The sequence below is a fragment of the Onthophagus taurus genome, chromosome 3 (assembly GCF_036711975.1).
Source record: "Onthophagus taurus isolate NC chromosome 3, IU_Otau_3.0, whole genome shotgun sequence".
Lineage (NCBI taxonomy): Eukaryota > Metazoa > Arthropoda > Insecta > Coleoptera > Scarabaeidae > Onthophagus > Onthophagus taurus.
In genome coordinates, this window is record NC_091968.1 from 29,015,834 (window position 1) to 29,023,965 (window position 8,132).

Below are 8,132 nucleotides of genomic sequence, written 5' to 3' on the forward strand. Positions count from 1 at the left end.
CAAATTGAGTCGAATTTTTTAGCTGATTATTTCAAAATTTGCGATCGAAACGATCCGGATTTAAATGATTGCATTTTGAAGGCATCGAAAAGGGTGGTGCCGCTTTTGGTTAAAGGAATCGATTATTTAAATGTACCGGAACTATCGCCTTTAAAAGTACCGGAAATCGATTTGGATCAGGGGGATAATCTAAATTTAAAATTGATTAATGTCACTGTGAGTGGGTTGGAAGGGGCTGATTTAAAAGATATCGAGTGAGAAACATTAAAAGATTTGAGCAAATTTGTTTAATTCGTAATCAATTTAATCTTTTAGTGCAAATTTAACAAAAAGATTCATAAAAAGTGAAATTCATTTTGATGAGATCGTTTTTGAAAGTTTTTACGAAGTTAAAGGAAGAGTCATTATTCTGCCCATTAACGGAAATGGAACTGCAAATATTAAATTTGGTAAATAAATTAATTTATTTTCTTTAAAAAGTCAAATTTAAACGTCATTTTTTGTATGACATTAATGACAGCTGTCAGTTATGAGTTACGTGTTGATTACCGTTAGTTCGCCAATATGGCCGCAAATAAACGAATATGATTGGTTGGGGGATAAAAAGGCGGGAAAATTGCTTTATTTAAATAAATTAATGTGTAAACTTTCTTTTGAGCGAAAACACAAAAAGAACTTTTAAGTTTTTCTATACGAAGTAAATTTGTTGTTTACTCAAGGGCTTCAAATCATAAATTCCCAATTTGTAGAATTAAAGAAATAATTTTTGATACATCAAATATTAATTAAATTTGCTTTAAAATGGTTTTTATTTCGTGGTGATATCTCAATTCGTTCTAGAGATATGATTCTTTAATTTCATTTTTGACAAGTTAACCTCAATAACAACACTGAGTTGAATTAAAAATCTTATCACCGGGATTTATAGGAACGAAGGAATTATTTTTGGTGTGTTAAAACTAGATTAAATTTACTACAAAATGGCTTTTAAATCATCTTAATATCTCAATTAGTCTTTGAGTTATAATTCTTTGAAATTAAATTTTATAAATCTAACCTAACATAAGTGAATTAAAAAAATCATAACTTCCAAATTTGTAGAATTAAAGAAATAATTTTTGATACATCAAATATTAATTAAATTTGCTTTAAAATGGTTTTTATTTCGTGGTGATATCTCAATTCGTTCTTGAGATATGATTTTTTTAATTTCATTTTTGACAAGTTAACCTCAATAACAACACTGAGTTGATTTAAAAATCTTATCACCGAGATTTATAGGAACCAAGGAATTATTTTTAGTGTGTTAAAACTAGATTAAATTTACTACAAAATGGGTTTTAAATCATCTTAATATCTCAATTAGTCTTTGAGTTATAATTCTTTAAAATTAAATTTTATAAATCTAACCTGTTTTAAGTGAATTAAAAAAATCATAACTTCCAAATTAGTAGAAATAAAGAAATAATTTTTGATACATTAAATAATCAATTTAATTTGCTTTAAAATGGTTTTTATTTCGTGGTGATATCTCAATTCGTTCTAGAGATATGATTCTTTAATTTCATTTTTGACAAGTTAACCTCAATAACAACACTGAGTTGATTTAAACATCTTATCACCGGGATTTATAGGAACGAAGGAATTATTTTTGGTGTGCTAAAACTAGATTAAATTTACTACAAAATGGCTTTTAAATCATCTTAATATCTCAATTAGTTTTTGAGTTATAATTCTTTGAAATTAAATTTTATAAATCTAACCTGTCATAAGTGAATTAAAAAAATCATAACTTCCAAATTTGTAGAAATAAAGAAATAATTTTTGATACATCAAATATTAATTAAATTTGCTTTAAAATGGTTTTTATTTCGTGGTGATATCTCAATTCGTTCTTGAGATATGATCTTTTTAATTTCATTTTTGACAAGTTAACCTCAATAACAACCCTGAGTTGAATTAAAAATCGTATCACCGGGATTTATAGGAACGAAAGAATTATTTTTGGTGTGCTAAAACTAGATTAAATTTACTACAAAATGGCTTTTAAATCATCTTAATATCTCAATTAGTCTTTGAGATATAATTCTTTGAAATTAAATTTTATAAATCTAACCTGTTTTAAGTGAATTAAAAAAATCATAACTTTCAAATTAGTAGAAATAAAGAAATAATTTTTGATACATTAAATATTAATTAAATTTGCTTTAAAATGGTTTTTATTTCGTGGTGATATCTCAATTCGTTCTTGAGATACGATCTTTTTAATTTCATTTTTGACAAGTTAACCTCAATAACAACACTGAGTTGATTTAAAAATCTTATCACCGAGATTTATAGGAACGAAGGAATTATTTTTGGTGTGTTAAAACTAGATTAAATTTACTACAAAATGGCTTTTAAATCATCTTAATATCTCAATTAGTCTTTGAGATATGATACTGTTAAATTAAATTTTATAAATCTAACCTGTCATAAGTGAATTAAAAAAATCATAACTTCCAAATTTGTAGAATTAAAGAAACAATTTTTGATACATTAAATATTAATTAAATTTGCTTTAAAATAGTTTCTATTTCGTGGTGATATCTCAATTCGTTCTTGAAATATGATTTTTTTAATTTCATTTTTGACAAGTTAACCTCAACTACAACATTGAGTTGATTCAAAAATCGTAACACCGGGATTTATAGGAACGAAGGAATTATTTTTGGTGTGTTAAAACTAGATTAAATTTACTACAAAATGGTTTTTAAATCATCTTAATATCTCAATTAGACTTTGAGATATGAGTGTTTGAAATTAAATTTTATAAATCTAACCTGTCATGAGTGAATTAAAAAAATCATAACTTCCAAATTTGTAGAATTAAAGAAATAATTTTTGATGCATTAAACATTAATGAAATTTGCTTTAAAATGGTTTTTATTTCGTGGTGATATCTCAATTCGTTCTTGAGATATGATTTTTTTAATTTCATTTTTGACAAGTTAACCTCAATAACAACACCGAGTTGATTTAAAAATCTTATCACCGAGATTTATGGGAACGAAGGAATTATTTTTGGTGTGTTAAAACTAGATTAAATTTACTACAAAATGGTTTTTAAATCATCTTAAAATCTCAATTAGACTTTGAGATATGAGTGTTTGAAATTAAATTTTATAAATCTCACCTGTCATAAGTGAATTAAAAAAATCATAACTTCCAAATTAGTAGAATTAAAGAAATAATTTTTGATACATTAAATATTAATTAAATTTGCTTGAAAATGGTTTTTATTTCGCGGTGATATCTCAATTCGTTCTTGAGATATGATTTTTTTAATTTCATTTTTGACAAGTTAACCTCAATAACAACCCTGAGTTGAATTAAAAATCGTATCACCGGGATTTATAGGAACGAAAGAATTATTTTTGGTGTGCTAAAACTAGATTAAATTTACTACAAAATGGCTTTTAAATCATCTTAATATCTCAATTAGTCTTTGAGATATAATTCTTTGAAATTAAATTTTATAAATCTAACCTGTTTTAAGTGAATTAAAAAAATCATAACTTTCAAATTAGTAGAAATAAAGAAATAATTTTTGATACATTAAATATTAATTAAATTTGCTTTAAAATGGTTTTTATTTCGTGGTGATATCTCAATTCGTTCTTGAGATACGATCTTTTTAATTTCATTTTTGACAAGTTAACCTCAATAACAACACTGAGTTGATTTAAAAATCTTATCACCGAGATTTATAGGAACGAAGGAATTATTTTTGGTGTGTTAAAACTAGATTAAATTTACTACAAAATGGCTTTTAAATCATCTCAATATCTCAATTAGTCTTTGAGATATAATTCTTTAAAATTAAATTTTATAAATCTAACCTGTTTTAAATGAATTAAAAAAATCATAACTTCCAAATTTGTAGAAATAAAGAAATAATTTTTGACACATTGAATATTAATTAAATTTGCTTTAAAATGGTTTTTATTTCGTGGTGATATCTCAATTCATTCTTGAGATATGATTTTTTTAATTTCATTTTTGACAAGTTAACCTCAATAACAACACTGAGTTGATTTAAAAATCGTATCACCGGGATTTATAGGAACGAAGGAATTATTTTTGGTGTGTTAAAACTAGATTAAATTTACTACAAAATGGTTTTTAAATCATCTCAATATCTCAATTAGTCTTTGAGATATAATTCTTTGAAATTAAATTTTATAAATCTAACCTGTTTTAAGTGAATTAAAAAAATCATAACTTCCAAATTTGTAGAATTAAAGAAATAACTTTTGATACATTAAATATTAATTAAATTTGCTTTAAAATGGTTTTTATTTCGTGGTGATATCTCAATTCGTTCTTAAGATACGATTTTTTTAATTTCATTTTTGACAAGTTAACCTCAATAACAACACTGAGTTGATTTAAAAAATGTATCACCGGGATTTATAGGAACGAAGGAATTATTTTTGGTGTGCTAAAACTAGATTAAATTTACTACAAAATGTCTTTTAAATCATCTTAATATCTCAATTAGTCTTTGAGATATAATTCTTTTAAATTAAATTTTATAAATCTAACCTGTCATAAGTGAATTAAAAAAATCATAACTTCCAAATTTGTAGAAATAAAGAAATAATTTTTGATACATCAAATATTAATTAAATTTGCTTTAAAATGGTTTTTATTTCGTGGTGATATCTCAATTCGTTCTTGAGATATGATTCTTTAATTTCATTTTTGACAAGTTAACCTCAATAACAATACTGAGTTGATTTAAAAATCTTATCACCGGGATTTATAGGAACGAAGGAATTATTTTTGGTGTTTTAAAACTAGATTAAATTTACTACAAAATGGCTTTTAAATCATCTTAATATCTCAAATAGTCTTTGAGATATGATTCTTCGAAATTAAATTTTATAAATCTAACCTGTCATTAGTGAATTAAAAAAATCATAACTTCCAAATTTATAGAAATAAAAAACTAATGTTTGATACATTAAATATTAATTAAATTTGTTTTAAAATGGTTTTTATTTCGTGGTGATATCTTAATTCGTTCTTGAGATATGATCTCTTTAATTTCATTTTTGACAAGTTAACCTTAGTAACAACACTGAGTTGATTTAAAAATCTTATCACCGAGATTTATAGGAACCAAGGAATTATTTTTAGTGTGTTAAAACTAGATTAAATTTACTACAAAATGGGTTTTAAATCATCTTAATATCTCAATTAGTCTTTGAGATATAATTCTTTAAAATTAAATTTTATAAATCTAACCTGTTTTAAGTGATTTAAAAAAATCATAACTTCCAAATTTGTAGAATTAAAGAAATAATTTTTGATACATTAAATAATTAATTAAATTTGCTTTAAATTGGTTTTTGTGTCGTGGTGATATCTCAATTCGTTCTTGAGATATAATTTTTTTAATTTCATTTTTGACAAGTTAACCTCAATAACAACACTGAGTTGATTTAAAAATCGTAACACCGGGATTTATAGGAACGAAGGAATTATTTTTGGTGTGCTAAAACTAGATTAAATTTACTACAAAATGGCTTTTAAATCATCTTAATATCTCAATTAGTTTTTGAGTTATAATTCTTTGAAATTAAATTTTATAAATCTAACCTGTCATAAGTGAATTAAAAAAATCATAACTTCCAAATTTGTAGAAATAAAGAAATAATTTTTGATACATAAAATATTAATTAAATTTGCTTTAAAATGGTTTTTATTTCGTGGTGATATCTCAATTCGTTCTTGAGATATGATTTTTTTAATTTCATTTTTGACAAATTAACCTCAATAACAACACTGTGTTGATTTAAAAATCGTATCACCGGAGTTTATAGGAACGAAGGAATTATTTTTGGTGTGTTAAAACTAGATTAAATTTACTACAAAATGGCTTTTAAATCATCTTAATATCTCAATTAGTCTTTGAGATATAATTCTTTAAAATTAAATTTTATAAATCTAACCTGTTTTAAGTGAATTAAAAAAATCATAACTTCCAAATTTGTAGAAATAAAGAAATAATTTTTGATACATTAAATATTAATTAAATTTGCTTCAAAATGGTTTTTATTTCGTGGTGATATCCCAATTCGTTCTTGAGATACGATTGTTTTAATTTCATTTTTGACAATTTAATCTCAACAACAACACTGAGTTGAATTAAAAATCGTATCATCGGGATTTATACGAACGAAGGAACTATTTTTGGTGTGCTAAAACTAGATTAAATTTACTACAAAATGACTTTTAAATCATCTTAATATCTCAATTAGTTTTTGAGATATAATTCTTTAAAATTAAATTTTATAAATCTAACCTGTTTTAAGTGAATTAAAAAAATCATAACTTCTAAATTTGTGGAATTAAAGAAATAATTTTTGATACATTAAATAATTAATTAAATTTGCTTTAAATTGGTTTTTGTGTCGTGGTGATATCTCAATTCGTTCTTGAGATATGATCTTTTTAATTTCATTTTTGACAAGTTAACCTCAATAACAACACTGAGTTGATTTAAAAATCTTATCACTGAGATTTATAGGAACGAAAGAATTATTTTTAGTGTGTTAAAACTAGATTAAATTTACTACAAAATGGCTTTTAAATCATCTTAATATCTCAATTAGTCTTTGAGATATGATTGTTTTAAATTAAATTTTATAAATCTAAACTGTTTTAAGTGAATTAAAAAAAATCATAACTTCCAAATTTGTAGAAATAAAGAAATAATTTTTGATACGTTAAATATTGATTAAATTTGCTTTAAAATGGTTTTTATTTCATGGTGATATCTCAATTCATTCTTGAGATATGATCTTTTTAATTTCATTTTTGACAAGTTAACCTCAATAACAACACTGAGTTGAATTAAAAATCTTATCACCGGGATTTATAGGAACGAAGGAACTATTTTTGGTGTGCTAAAACTAGATTAAATTTACTACAAAATGGCTTTTAAATCATCTTAATATCTCAATTAGTCTTTGAGATATGATTCTTTGAAATTAAATTTTATAAATCTAACCTATTTTAAGTGAATTAAAAAAATCATAACTTCCAAATTTGTAGAAATAATTTTTGATACATTAAATATTAACTAAATTTGCTTTAAAATGGTTTTTATTTCGTGGTGATATCTCAATTCGTTCTTGAGATATGATTTTTTTAATTTCATTTTTGACAAGTTAACCTCAATAACAACACTGAGTTGATTTAAAAATCTTATCACCGGGATTTATAGGAACGAAAGAATTATTTTTGGTGTGCTAAAACTAGATTAAATTTACTACAAAATGGCTTTTAAATCATCTTAATATCTCAATTAGTCTTTGAGATATAATTCTTTGAAATTAAATTTTATAAATCTAACCTGTTTTAAGTGAATTAAAAAAATCATAACTTTCAAATTAGTAGAAATAAAGAAATAATTTTTGATACATTAAATATTAATTAAATTTGCTTTAAAATGGTTTTTATTTCGTGGTGATATCTCAATTCGTTCTTGAGATATGATCTTTTTAATTTCATTTTTGACAAGTTAACCTCACTAACAACACTGAGTTGATTTAAAAAACGTATCACCGGGATTTATAGGAACGAAGGAATTATTTTTGGTGTGCTAAAACTAGATTAAATTTACTACAAAATGGCTTTTAAATCATCTTAATATCTTAATTAGTCTTTGAGTTATAATTCTTTGAAATTAAATTTTATAAATCTAACCTGTCATAAGTGAATTAAAAAAAATCATTACTTCCAAATTTGTAGAAATAAAGAAATAATTTTTGATACATTAAATATTAATTAAATTTGCTTCAAAATGGTTTTTATTTCGTGGTGATATCTCAATTCGTTCTTGAGATATGATTTTTTTAATTTCATTTTTGATAAGTTAACCTCAATAACAACACTGAGTTGATTTAAAAATCTTATCACCGGGATTTATAGGAACGAAGGAATTATTTTTGGTGTGTTAAAACTAGATTAAATTTACTACAAAATGGCTTTTAAATCATCTTAATATCTCAATTAGTCTTTGAGATATAATTCTTTAAATTTAAATTTTATAAATCTAACCTGTTTTAAGTGAATTAAAA